Consider the following 16,063-nt stretch of genomic DNA (forward strand, 5'->3'; position numbering starts at 1 on the left):
TGTAACACACACACATTATTACCATATAACACACACTATTACTACCATGTAACATACATATTACTATATAGCTCTCACACACACACACATTATTACCATATAACACACACTATTACTACCATGTAACATACATATTACTATATAGCTCTCACACACACACACACATTATTACCATATAACACACACTATTACTACCATGTAACATACATATTACTATATAGCTCTCACACACATTATTACCATATAACACACACTATTACTACCATGTAACATACATATTACTATATAGCTCTCTCACACACACACATTATTACCATATAACACACACTATTACTACCATGTAACATACATATTACTATATAGCTCTCTCACACACACACATTATTACCATATAACACACACTATTACTACCATGTAACATACATATTACTATATAGCTCTCACACACACATTATTACCATATAACACACACTATTACTACCATGTAACATACATATTACTATATAGCTCACACACACATTGTTGCTATGTAACACACACATTATTACTACCATGTAACATGCATATTACTATATAGCCTACAAACAATTACTATGTAACACAGACACACATTATTACTATGCAACACACACTATTATTATGTAACACACTATTACTACCATATAACACAGATATTACTATACAAGTCTCACACACTATTACTATGTAACACAAATCACTACCATGTAACATACATATTACTATATAGCTCACAAACACACACATTGTTACTATGAAACACACATTACTATATAGCTCACACACACACATTGTTACTATGTAACATACATATTACTATATAGCTCACACACATTGTTACTATGTAACATACATATTACTATATAGCTCACACATTGTTACTATGTAACATACATATTACTATATAGCTCACACACACACACACACATTGTTACTATGTAACATACATATTACTATATAGCTCACACACACACATTGTTACTATGTAACATACATATTACTATATAGCTCACACACACACACATTGTTACTATGTAACATACATATTACTATATAGCTCACACATTGTTACTATGTAACATACATATTACTATATAGCTCACACACACACACACACATTGTTACTATGTAACATACATATTACCATCTAGTTCACACATTGTTACTATATAACACAACTATATAGCGCACACACTATTACTACCATGTAACACATATTACTATATAAACTCACACATATACTATTACTATGTAACACACACACTTACTATGTAACACTATTACTACAATGTTATACATATTACTATATACTGTAGCTAAAACACATTGTTACTATGCAACACAATATACTATAGCTCACACACACTATTACTACCATGATGTAACACACATAATATAACTCACACATACACTATTACTAAGTAACACACACTATTACTACCATGTAACACATATTACTATATAACACACACATTACTACCATGTAACACAGATATTACTACCATGTAACACAGATATTACAACCATGTAACACACACATTACTACCATGTAACACAGATATTACAACCATGTAACACACACATTACTACCATGTAACAGATATTACAACCATGTAACACAGATATTACAACCATGTAACACAGATATTACAACCATGTAACACAGATATTACAACCATGTAACACAGATATTACAACCATGTAACACACATATTACTACCATGTAACACACATATTACTATATAACACACATATTACTATATAACACACATATTACTATATAACACACATATTACTATATAACACACACATTACTATATAACACACACATTACTATATAACACACATATTACTACCATGTAACACACACATTACTATATAACACACATTACTATATAACACACATTACTATATAACACACATTACTATATAACACACATTACTATATAACACACATTACTATATAACACACATTACTATATAACACACATTACTATATAACACACATTACTATATAACACACATTACTATATAACACACATTACTATATAACACACATATTACTACCATGTAACACACATATTACTACCATGTAACACACATATTACTATATAACACACATTACTATATAACACACCTATTACTATATAACACACCTATTACTATATAACACACATTACTATATAACACACATTACTATATAACACACATTACTATATAACACACATTACTATATAACACACATATTACTACCATGTAACACGCATATTACTACCATGTAACACACATATTACTACCATGTAACACACATATTACTACCATGTAACACACCTATTACTATATAACACACCTATTACTATATAACACACCTATTACTATATAACACACCTATTACTATATAACACACCTATTACTATATAACACACCTATTACTATATAACACACCTATTACTATATAACACACATTACTATATAACACACATTACTATATAACACACATATTACTATATAACACACATATTACTACCATGTAACACACATATTACTACCATGTAACACACATATTACTACCATGTAACACACATATTACTACCATGTAACACACATATTACTATATAACACACATTACTATATAACACACATTACTATATAACACACATTACTATATAACACACATATTACTATATAACACACATATTACTACCATGTAACACACATATTACTACCATGTAACACACATATTACTATATAACACACATTACTATATAACACACATTACTATATAACACACATTACTATATAACACACATTACTATATAACACACATTACTATATAACACACATATTACTACCATGTAACACACATATTACTACCATGTAACACACATATTACTACCATGTAACACACATATTACTACCATGTAACACACATATTACTACCATGTAACACACCTATTACTACCATGTAACACACCTATTACTATATAACACACCTATTACTATATAACACACCTATTACTATATAACACACCTATTACTATATAACACACCTATTACTATATAACACACCTATTACTATATAACACACATTACTATATAACACACATATTACTATATAACACACATATTACTACCATGTAACACACATATTACTACCATGTAACACACATATTACTACCATGTAACACACATATTACTACCATGTAACACACATATTACTATATAACACACATTACTATATAACACACATTACTATATAACACACATTACTATATAACACACATATTACTATATAACACACATATTACTACCATGTAACACACATATTACTACCATGTAACACACATATTACTATATAACACACATTACTATATAACACACCTATTACTATATAACACACATTACTATATAACACACATTACTATATAACACACATTACTATATAACACACATTACTATATAACACACATATTACTACCATGTAACACACATATTACTACCATGTAACACACATATTACTACCATGTAACACACATATTACTACCATGTAACACACCTATTACTACCATGTAACACACCTATTACTACCATGTAACACACCTATTACTATATAACACACCTATTACTATATAACACACCTATTACTATATAACACACCTATTACTATATAACACACATTACTATATAACACACATATTACTACCATGTAACACACATATTACTACCATGTAACACACATATTACTACCATGTAACACACCTATTACTATATAACACACCTATTACTATATAACACACATTACTATATAACACACATTACTATATAACACACATATTACTATATAACACACATATTACTACCATGTAACACACATATTACTACCATGTAACACACATATTACTATATAACACACATTACTATATAACACACATTACTATATAACACACATATTACTATATAACACACATATTACTACCATGTAACACACATATTACTACCATGTAACACACATATTACTACCATGTAACACACCTATTACTATATAACACACCTATTACTATATAACACACATTACTATATAACACACATATTACTACCATGTAACACACATATTACTACCATGTAACACACCTATTACTACCATGTAACACACCTATTACTATATAACACACCTATTACTATATAACACACCTATTACTATATAACACACCTATTACTATATAACACACATTACTATATAACACACATATTACTACCATGTAACACACATATTACTACCATGTAACACACATATTACTACCATGTAACACACCTATTACTATATAACACACCTATTACTATATAACACACATTACTATATAACACACATTACTATATAACACACATATTACTACCATGTAACACACATATTACTACCATGTAACACACATATTACTATATAACACACATTACTATATAACACACATTACTATATAACACACATATTACTATATAACACACATATTACTACCATGTAACACACATATTACTACCATGTAACACACATATTACTACCATGTAACACACATATTACTACCATGTAACACACCTATTACTATATAACACACATTACTATATAACACACATATTACTATATAACACACATATTACTACCATGTAACACACATATTACTACCATGTAACACACATATTACTACCATGTAACACACATATTACTACCATGTAACACACATATTACTACCATGTAACACATACACATTGTTACTATTTATCTCACACACATTATAATCAGTTCCAACACAAAAGGGGTTAAGTTACCTCCCTCCACCCCCCAGCAAGTGCCAACTTGCCCTCTACCCTAGGTCACGACACACAAGGCCGTATTTACACGTTTAGCTCCTCCCCGGTCACATTACCGGCCCCGCACTCACCCCGTGCAGTTGACTTTTCTCGGAGATCAGCCGGTGACTGTCGCCTAGTTAGTCCGCCTCCTCACCCCGTGGCCCCGCCCATACAGATCTGACCCCGCCCCGCTCTATTTCAATCTGCAATAATCCCCGCCCTGTCACTGTAAGTCCCGCCCCTATGTCTTTCACAGACTGCTTAGCGCCGCTGTGCCCGCCTCCTCACACCATGCTCATGCCCATCATCTGTGACCACGCCCACCCTAACTTTCAAGAAAAGTTAACCGCCAACAACTAATACATCAAGTAGCAACAAGGGAAGGCGCGTCTTTCGGACTGGCCAATAAGAAGAGGGGAATGATGATACCGAGCTATAATTGGTTGTCGGGGTGTTTGTTGTTGGCTTTGGCCCCTCCTGTGAGGTCAGGTGGGAGCGGCGTGAGCAATCGGACCGATAAATTAGGTCACTCTGTTGTCACAAATCTGTGCAACTTACTTGTCACTGAGCCTCAGTTGTGAGGTAAATCCTCTAACGTTTCACAATTTCTGTGTCATATGCCGTGGGGCCCAGTGAGAGACTGGCAGAGAGGCGGTTTAACTGTTACTCGGCTCTTGTGTCATATTCATATATAGAACTATATATACATGTGGTGTCATATATCTTCATCCATAGAACTATATATACATGTGGTGTCATAATATATATTCATCCATAGAACTATATATACATGTGGTGTCATCATATATATTCATCCATAGAACTATATATACATATGGTGTCATAATATATATATTCATCCATAGAACTATATATACATGTGGTGTCATAATATATATTCATACATATAACTATATATACATGTGGTGTCATAATATATATTCATCCATAGAACTATATATACATGTGGTATCATAATATATATTCATACATATAACTATATATACATGTGGTGTCATAATATATATTCATCCATAGAACTATATATACATGTGGTATCATAATATATCTTCATCCATAGAACTATATACACATGTGGTGTCATAATATATATTCATCCATAGAACTATATATACATATGGTGTCATAATATATATATTCATCCATAGAACTATATATACATGTGGTGTCATAATATATATTCATCCATAGAACTATATATACATGTGGTGTCATAATATATATTCATCCATAGAACTATATATACATGTGGTATCATAATATATCTTCATCCATAGAACTATATACACATGTGGTGTCATAATATATATTCATACATATAACTATATATACATGAGGTGTCATAATATATATTCATACATATAACTATATACATGTGGTGTCATAATATATATTCATCCATAGAACTATATATACATGTGGTGTCATATATATCTTCATCCATAGAACTATATACACATATGGTGTCATAATATATATTCATCCATAGAACTATATACACGTGGTGTCATAATATATATTCATCCATAGAACTATATATACATGTGGAGTCATAATATATATTCATCCATAGAACTATATATACATGTGGTGTCATAATATATATTCATCCATAGAACTATATACACATATGGAGTCATAATATATATTCATCCATAGAACTATATACACATATGGTGTCATAATATATATTCATCCATAGAACTATATACACATATGGTGTCATAATATATATTCATCCATAGAACTATATACACATATGGTGTCATAATATATATTCATCCATAGAACTATATACACATGTGGTGTCATAATATATATTCATCCATAGAACTATATACACATATGGTGTCATAATATATATTCATACATATAACTATATACACATATGGTGTCATAATATATATTCATCTATAGAACTATATACACATATGGTGTCATAATATATATTCATCCATATAACTATATACACATGTGGTGTCATAATATATATATATATATATATAATCATACATATAACTATATACACATATGGTGTCATAATATATATTCATACATATAACTATATATACATGCGGTGCCATAATATATATATATAATCATACATATAACTATATACACATGTGGTGTCATAATATATATTCATCCATAGAACTATATACACATATGGTGTCATAATATATATTCATCCATAGAACTATATACACATGTGGTGTCATAATATATATTCATCCATAGAACTATATACACATATGGTGTCATAATATATATTCATACATATAACTATATACACATGTGGTGTCATAATATATATATAATCATACATATAACTATATACACATGTGGTGTCATAATATATATTCATCCATAGAACTATATACACATATGGTGTCATAATATATATTCATCCATAGAACTATATACACATGTGGTGTCATAATATATATTCATCCATAGAACTATATACACATATGGTGTCATAATATATATTCATACATATAACTATATACACATGTGGTGTCATAATATATATATATATAATCATACATATAACTATATACACATGTGGTGTCATAATATATATTCATCCATAGAACTATATACACATATGGTGTCATAATATATATTCATCCATAGAACTATATACACATATGGTGTCATAATATATATATTCATCCATAGAACTATATACACATGTGGTGTCATAATATATATTCATACATATAACTATATATACATGTGGTGTCATAATATATATTCATACATAGAACTATATACACATGTGGTGTCATAATATATATTCATACATAGAACTATATATACATGTGGTGTCATAATATATATTCATACATATAACTATATATACATGTGGTGTCATAATATATATTCATACATAGAACTATATACACATGTGGTGTCATAATATATATTCATACATAGAACTATATATACATGTGGTGTCATAATATATATTCATACATAGAACTATATATACATGTGTCATAATATATATTCATACATATAACTATATACACATGTAGTGTCATAATATATATTCATCCATATAACTATATATACATGTGGTGTCATAATATATATTCATACATAGAACTATATATACATGTGGTGTCATAATATATATTCATACATAGAACTATATATACATGTGGTGTCATAATATATATTCATACATATAACTATATACACATGTAGTGTCATAATATATATTCATCCATATAACTATATATACATGTGGTGTCATAATATATATTCATACATAGAACTATATACATGTGGTGTCAATATATATTCATACATAGAACTATATACATGTGGTGTCATAATATATATTCATACATAGAACTATATATACATGTGTCATAATATATATTCATACATAGAACTATATATACATGTGGTGTCATAATATATATTCATACATAGAACTATATATACATGTGGTGTCATAATATATATTCATACATAGAACTATATATACATGTGTCATAATATGTGTCATAATATATATTCATACATAGAACTATATATATACATGTGTCATAATATATATTCATACATAGAACTATATATACATGTGGTGTCATAATATATATTCATACATAGAACTATATATACATGTGTCATAATATATATTCATACATAGAACTATATATACATGTGGTGTCATAATATATATTCATACATAGAACTATATATACATGTGGTGTCATAATATATATTCATACATAGAACTATATATACATGTGTCATAATATAAATTCATACATAGAACTATATATACATGAGGTGTCATAATATATATTCATACATATAACTATATATACATGTGGTGTCATAATATATATTCATACATAGAACTATATACATGTGGTGTCATAATATATATATTCATATATAGAACTATATACACATGTGGTGTCATAATATATATTCATATATAGAACTATATACACATGTGGTGTCATAATATATATTCATATATAGAACTATATACACATGTGGTGTCATAATATATATTCATCCATATAACTATATATACATGTGGTGTCATAATATATATTCATACATAGAACTATATACATGTGGTGTCATAATATATATTCATACATAGAACTATATACATGTGGTGTCATAATATATATTCATACATAGAACTATATACACGTGTGGTGTCATATATTCATACATAGAACTATATATACATGTGGTGTCATAATATATATTCATATATATAACTATATACACGTGGGGTGTCATAAAATATATTCATACATATAACTATATACACATGTGGTGTCATAATATATATTCATACATATAACTATATACACACGTGGTGTCATAATATATATATATATATATATATATAAGCATCCAAAAAGAAAAGCACTCACCGGGTCTTATTCAGCAAACAATCCTTTTAATTTGTGACGTTTCGGGGTTGCCCCCGTCCTCAGACAACAATTACAGGTATATACATTTACTCGCCCTTTATACACAAACAAACCCGCTCCCAAGTGCAATCCCGCCGGCGGCGTACCGGAAGTCAGCTGCCGTGCGCAGAACCCTACGTCACCGGTTGTCATAGCAACCAGGACGCCTCCCGGCGGAATCCCTGTTATACTAAAACTTAAAAAGTGCATTATTTACAAAGGCTGTATAGGAATTGATACATGCTGACAAAACAACATGTCGAAATAATGGGCTTAGACATCATGATAATATTAAGTACCAAAACGGGGAAAATTATGCTTTATCCTAACACCGTAACTAACAAAAAAAAGAGCTAAACAAGCCACTCAATTTACTTACTATTAGGTCTCTAGCCACTAAACCTACAGAAAAACATACTATCAAAATCCATGAATCTAGGTTCAGAAAATATAAAAGCCAAAGATAAATAATATAAGAAATATAGAAATAAAAGCAAGTATACAAAAAATAAAAGATACAAAGAGAACAAAAAGAAAAAGAAAACTCACCAAGTGAAAAATAATAAATGAAAAATAAAGAATAAAACGGGTCTGTCTTGACAAGCTGGTCTCTTAAAGACCTCGCTCTCCGATATCCCATTCTAGGAGGTGCTGTCCCTTCAAACGGTAGATCCGGGTCTGAAGATATAAGAGACCAATGTTTACGTATGCTCTCAGCAATAGCTGGTTTGTCAACATCAAAGGTTGTGGAGAACGTCATTCTACTATCTTCCAAAGATGTTTCCTTGTAGGTTAGTAGATCCTCCTGCTGTAGCTTCAATGTATCCATCTTCTGTAGTGCCAGATCTTGTTTATTGTACCCCCTCTGAATGAAACGTGATTCCATAGTGTGCATTTGTTGTTCCCGAAGATCAGCTATGGTATTGTTCCTTGCTGTTCTCTTGAATTGTGATAAAGGTAGAGCACGTTTGAGGGCTGGAGGGTGGCAGCTGTGGGCATGTAGTAGAGAATTACGGTCTGTTTCTTTTGTGTATAGTGTCGTGCACAGTCGACCTTCTTTCTTAAAAATTCTCAGGTCCAAAAAATCCACACTCAAGCTGTTGTACGTCAGTTTGAATTTAATAGTTGGATGTGCTGCATTGACACTTGTAAACCATAATAGTAAATCTTCCTCTGTACCACGCCATATCAAGAAGAGGTCATCTATATATCTTTTGTAATGGGAGATTCTGTCATCCTGGAATAGTGTTGTTCCTCTCGTTTCGAATTCTGCCATGAACAAGTTGGCATATGTGGGTGCCACATTTGACCCCATGGCGGTCCCCGCAATTTGCAGGTAAAATTCCTTCTCGAACCGAAAGTAATTCATCTCCAAGCATGCTGTTAGAAGTTCCTGGATTACATCAACAGGTGGACCCACATACGGGTATTTGGCCAATTGCCTGCATACTGCCGCTATTCCCTCATTGTGAGGTATTATTGTATACAAGCTGGTCACGTCCATAGTGACCAGCAGGGTATCCTCTTGTATATCATTAATGGTGCTGAGTCTTCTTATCATAGCGCTTGAATCCAAGAGGAAAGAATCCATACTCCTGACTAATGGTTGGAGTATGTTGTCCAAATAGATAGCAATTGGCTGAAGCAATGAGCCTATAGCCGAGACTATAGGTATTCTTTTTATGTTTGTTTTCACTCTCTTTTGATTTTTCATTTTTATTTTTTATTGCTTACTATTCTTGACTCTATTACCCTTATATTTTTTCTAATTCTATATGTGTATTTTTTATTTCGTTTTATTCTTTATTTTTCATTTATTATTTTTCACTTGGTGAGTTTTCTTTTTCTTTTTGTTCTCTTTGTATCTTTTATTTTTAGTATACTTGCTTTTATTTCTATATTTCTTATATTATTTATGTTTGGCTTTTATATTTTCTGAACCTAGATTCATGGATTTTGATAGTATGTTTTTCTGTAGGTTTAGTGGCTAGAGACCTAATAGTAAGTAAATTGAGTGGCTTGTTTAGCTCTTTTTTTTGTTAGTTACGGTGTTAGGATAAAGCATAATTTTCCCCGTTTTGGTACTTAATATTATCATGATGTCTAAGCCCATTATTTCGACATGTTGTTTTGTCAGCATGTATCAATTCCTATACAGCCTTTGTAAATAATGCACTTTTTAAGTTTTAGTATAACAGGGATTCCGCCGGGAGGCGTCCTGGTTGCTATGACAACCGGTGACGTAGGGTTCTGCGCACGGCAGCTGACTTCCGGTACGCCGCCGGCGGGATTGCACTTGGGAGCGGGTTTGTTTGTGTATAAAGGGTGAGTAAATGTATATACCTGTAATTGTTGTCTGAGGACGGGGGCAACCCCGAAATGTCACAAATTAAAAGGATTGTTTGCTGAATAAGACCCGGTGAGTGCTTTTCTTTTTGGATGCTCATATTGTCAGTTTAAAGCACCCCGGGCAGGCTAAATAATGACTGTGTTACCGTGAGTGCTGCTACCTCTTGGGATATTGTATTATTATTGTATTAGCACCCGGCTGATATTGTTATACAGACTGTGACTCCTGAGGATTTTCATATTTTCTTTGTTTTTATGGACACTGTGCATTGACCAATAATTAAATATCTCTGTTACATTATGGCTGAGGGGATTGAAACAACACAGGAATTGGATCTGGGGGATGAAATAAAAGGTGCAGAAGAATTCTTTTTTACTGAAGAAGATGCATCTCGCATACGCTTTGCAGCAATACCCCAGAGGGCTATCACAGAACAAACAAAAAATATTTATGAGAAACTGGCCAAAATGAAGAAAAAAGATATTGACTATGCCTTACATGGAGCATATTTATCTGAGTATCACCGCAAGAAATTCATTCCTAGGGGTTTCCGTATCAGGAATGTCCCCACGATAGGCAGGAACAATCCTGAATTTTGCCTTAAATGGTGTAATATACTCAACAAGTGCTCCCTGGACCTGATATTACTCGTAATACAGGAGGTTTCCAGGCTTCTGGAACTAAGCAAAGTAGAAATATCTAAATATGAGGGCCAATATCTGCCGGTATTGGAGGCTGAGAGGGAGCAGAATTGGCTTCGTAAATTAAAAGAGGATATAAAAAAGTATGAAGACGAGTTGATTACATTCAAAAATCGCAAACTAGAAGACGTGACCAACGATTATAAAAACAAAAGTGTCTATAGATGGCAATTGGGTCCCGAAGAAAGAGCTCAATATCGCACAAATAGACAATGGCGCCACAGATACAATAGAAGAAGACCTATGGATACAGTGGACAGCTCGGGCAATAGTACTGACTCTGATGGCAATACGACGACCGTTACCACTGCACAGATGCATAATGATTATAGAAGTGGTATGACAACAAGATCAAAAAACGGGGAAGGACGAGGAACCACACAAGGCGGGGGGGGGGGGTTCAAGTCTACCACCCAGACCCCCCAGGAGAGGCCGGCCGAGGAGGACCTAGTTGTCAATCTAAGCAATCATGTACTAACTGAGAATGAGAGAAAGGTTTTAAATAAGGGCTTGTCATTCATACCAACTGTCAAGTGTGATGATTTTGGACTATTTATAGATATCCAGAAGTTCTCTAGGAATTTGAGACTGAAAGAATACTTCAAGGATTATCAAGAACAACCAAAAAAGATATTCAAAGAGAAGAGTAAGTTTGACCCTACAAGCTATAACCCCTCTATAAGAACCTTCTCCAGGATGGTACAACAGGATACTTTAAGTCCACATCAAAGGAAGGGTCAGTATAGACATAATCTGACCAAAGATGAAAGAAGCGCTCTCATTGACTTACAAGACAACACTTCCATAGTTCTAAGAGAAGCGGACAAAGGGGGTGCCATTGTCGTTCAAAACTATACTGATTACAGGGGTGAAATTATGCGACAATTGATGGATAAAGATACCTACATAAAACTAAGAGGTGATCCTACTAGCATATACAAGAGAAAACTTGACAACATGCTTCAACATTTGCATGAGACTAACTGTATAGATGGTGACGCCCTGGGCTTTATGACAGTACAACATCCAAGAGTTCCTGTAATCTATACGCTACCAAAGATCCACAAGGATATGGAAACCCCCCCAGGGAGACCTATAGTCTCGGCTATAGGCTCATTGCTTCAGCCAATTGCTATCTATTTGGACAACATACTCCAACCATTAGTCAGGAGTATGGATTCTTTCCTCTTGGATTCAAGCACTATGATAAGAAGACTCAGCACCATTAATGATATACAAGAGGATACCCTGCTGGTCACTATGGACGTGACCAGCTTGTATACAATAATACCTCACAATGAGGGAATAGCGGCAGTATGCAGGCAATTGGCCAAATACCCGTATGTGGGTCCACCTGTTGATGTAATCCAGGAACTTCTAACAGCATGCTTGGAGATGAATTACTTTCGGTTCGAGAAGGAATTTTACCTGCAAATTGCGGGGACCGCCATGGGGTCAAATGTGGCACCCACATATGCCAACTTGTTCATGGCAGAATTCGAAACGAGAGGAACAACACTATTCCAGGATGACAGAATCTCCCATTACAAAAGATATATAGATGACCTCTTCTTGATATGGCGTGGTACAGAGGAAGATTTACTATTATGGTTTACAAGTGTCAATGCAGCACATCCAACTATTAAATTCAAACTGACGTACAACAGCTTGAGTGTGGATTTTTTGGACCTGAGAATTTTTAAGAAAGAAGGTCGACTGTGCACGACACTATACACAAAAGAAACAGACCGTAATTCTCTACTACATGCCCACAGCTGCCACCCTCCAGCCCTGAAACGTGCTCTACCTTTATCACAATTCAAGAGAACAGCAAGGAACAATACCATAGCTGATCTTCGGGAACAACAAATGCACACTATGGAATCACGTTTCATTCAGAGGGGGTACAATAAACAAGATCTGGCACTACAGAAGATGGATACATTGAAGCTACAGCAGGAGGATCTACTAACCTACAAGGAAACATCTTTGGAAGATAGTAGAATGACGTTCTCCACAACCTTTGATGTTGACAAACCAGCTATTGCTGAGAGCATACGTAAACATTGGTCTCTTATATCTTCAGACCCGGATCTACCGTTTGAAGGGACAGCACCTCCTAGAATGGGATATCGGAGAGCGAGGTCTTTAAGAGACCAGCTTGTCAAGACAGACCCCAGGGGCTGTTATATGAAAGAGATCTGGTTGCAATCTAAACCTGGTTGTTACCGCTGCTTAGGATGTACAACATGCAATGGATTAACAACTGGTAAAGTGTTTAGACATCCCTACAAGAATAGGACTTACAGCATCAGACATCGGGTCACATGTACAACCAAATACATAGTGTATTTGTTACACTGTGTATGCGGCTTGTTTTATGTGGGGAAAACTGTGGACGATCTTCGTACAAGAATGGCCAACCACAGATCAGCGATAAGAACAGCTATTGATCGTGGTGACTCTGAGCAACCAGTTGCCAGGCATTTTGCCCTATTGAAACATTCAGTTGCTGATCTAAAGTATATCATCATTGATCATGTGCCCCCTCTTACAAGAGGAGGTGACAGAGGTAGAATACTACTACAGCGAGAATCTAAATGGATTTACAATCTGGGCACCATGGCCCCTAGGGGCCTGAATGTCAACTTAGATTGGCATTGCTTTTTGTAATAATACCTCTTTTTGATATCACCTTGTTTCTTGGTTCTTCCTTTATTTTATTTTTTGTTTTCTTCTTCTTTTTATGTTTGTTTTCACTCTCTTTTGATTTTTCATTTTTATTTTTATTATTTTTATTTTTTATTGCTTACTATTCTTGACTCTATTACCCTTATATTTTTTCTAATTCTATATGTGTATTTTTTATTTCGTTTTATTCTTTATTTTTCATTTATTATTTTTCACTTGGTGAGTTTTCTTTTTGTTCTCTTTGTATCTTTTATTTTTAGTATACTTGCTTTTATTTCTATATTTCTTATATTATTTATCTTTGGCTTTTATATTTTCTGAACCTAGATTCATGGATTTTGATAGTATGTTTTTCTGTAGGTTTAGTGGCTAGAGACCTAATAGTAAGTAAATTGAGTGGCTTGTTTAGCTCTTTTTTTTGTTAGTTACGGTGTTAGGATAAAGCATAATTTTCCCCGTTTTGGTACTTAATATTATCATGATGTCTAAGCCCATTATTTCGACATGTTGTTTTGTCAGCATGTATCAATTTCTATACAGTCTTTGTAAATAATGCACTTTTTAAGTTTTAGTATAACAGGGATTCCGCCGGGAGGCGTCCTGGTTGCTATGACAACCGGTGACGTAGGGTTCTGCGCACGGCAGCTGACTTCCGGTACGCCGCCGGCGGGATTGCACTTGGGAGCGGGTTTGTTTGTGTATAAAGGGTGAGTAAATGTATATACCTGTAATTGTTGTCTGAGGACGGGGGCAACCCCGAAACGTCACAAATGAAAAGGATTGTTTGCTGAATAAGACCCGGTGAGTGCTTTTCTTTTTGGATGCTCATATTGTCAGTTTAAAGCACCCCGGGCAGGCTAAATAATGACTGTGTTACCGTGAGTGCTGCTACCTCTTGGGATATTATATATATATATATATATATTAATACATGTAACTATATTCACATGTGGTGACATAATATATATTCATACATATAACTATAT

The 16,063-nt window shown here is 33.1% G+C and overlaps 1 protein-coding gene across 3 annotated transcripts in view; it reads right to left on the reverse strand.

Moving 5' to 3' along the window:
- Positions 1 to 5,021, reverse strand: part of GPSM2 (G protein signaling modulator 2) — a 123,148-nt gene extending 118,127 nt beyond the window's left edge. For 2 of the 3 annotated variants that reach the window (XM_053693818.1, XM_053693817.1), the window contains exon 1: positions 4,950 to 5,021. The gene's annotated coding sequence lies outside the window, so the exon portion shown is untranslated. The remainder of the gene's footprint in view (positions 1 to 4,949) is intronic. The other variant, XM_053693819.1, reaches the window with a different exon arrangement.
- Between the last annotated feature and the right edge of the window lie 11,042 nt (positions 5,022 to 16,063).

Source organism: Bombina bombina, chromosome 10 (assembly GCF_027579735.1).
Source record: "Bombina bombina isolate aBomBom1 chromosome 10, aBomBom1.pri, whole genome shotgun sequence".
NCBI lineage: Eukaryota > Metazoa > Chordata > Amphibia > Anura > Bombinatoridae > Bombina > Bombina bombina.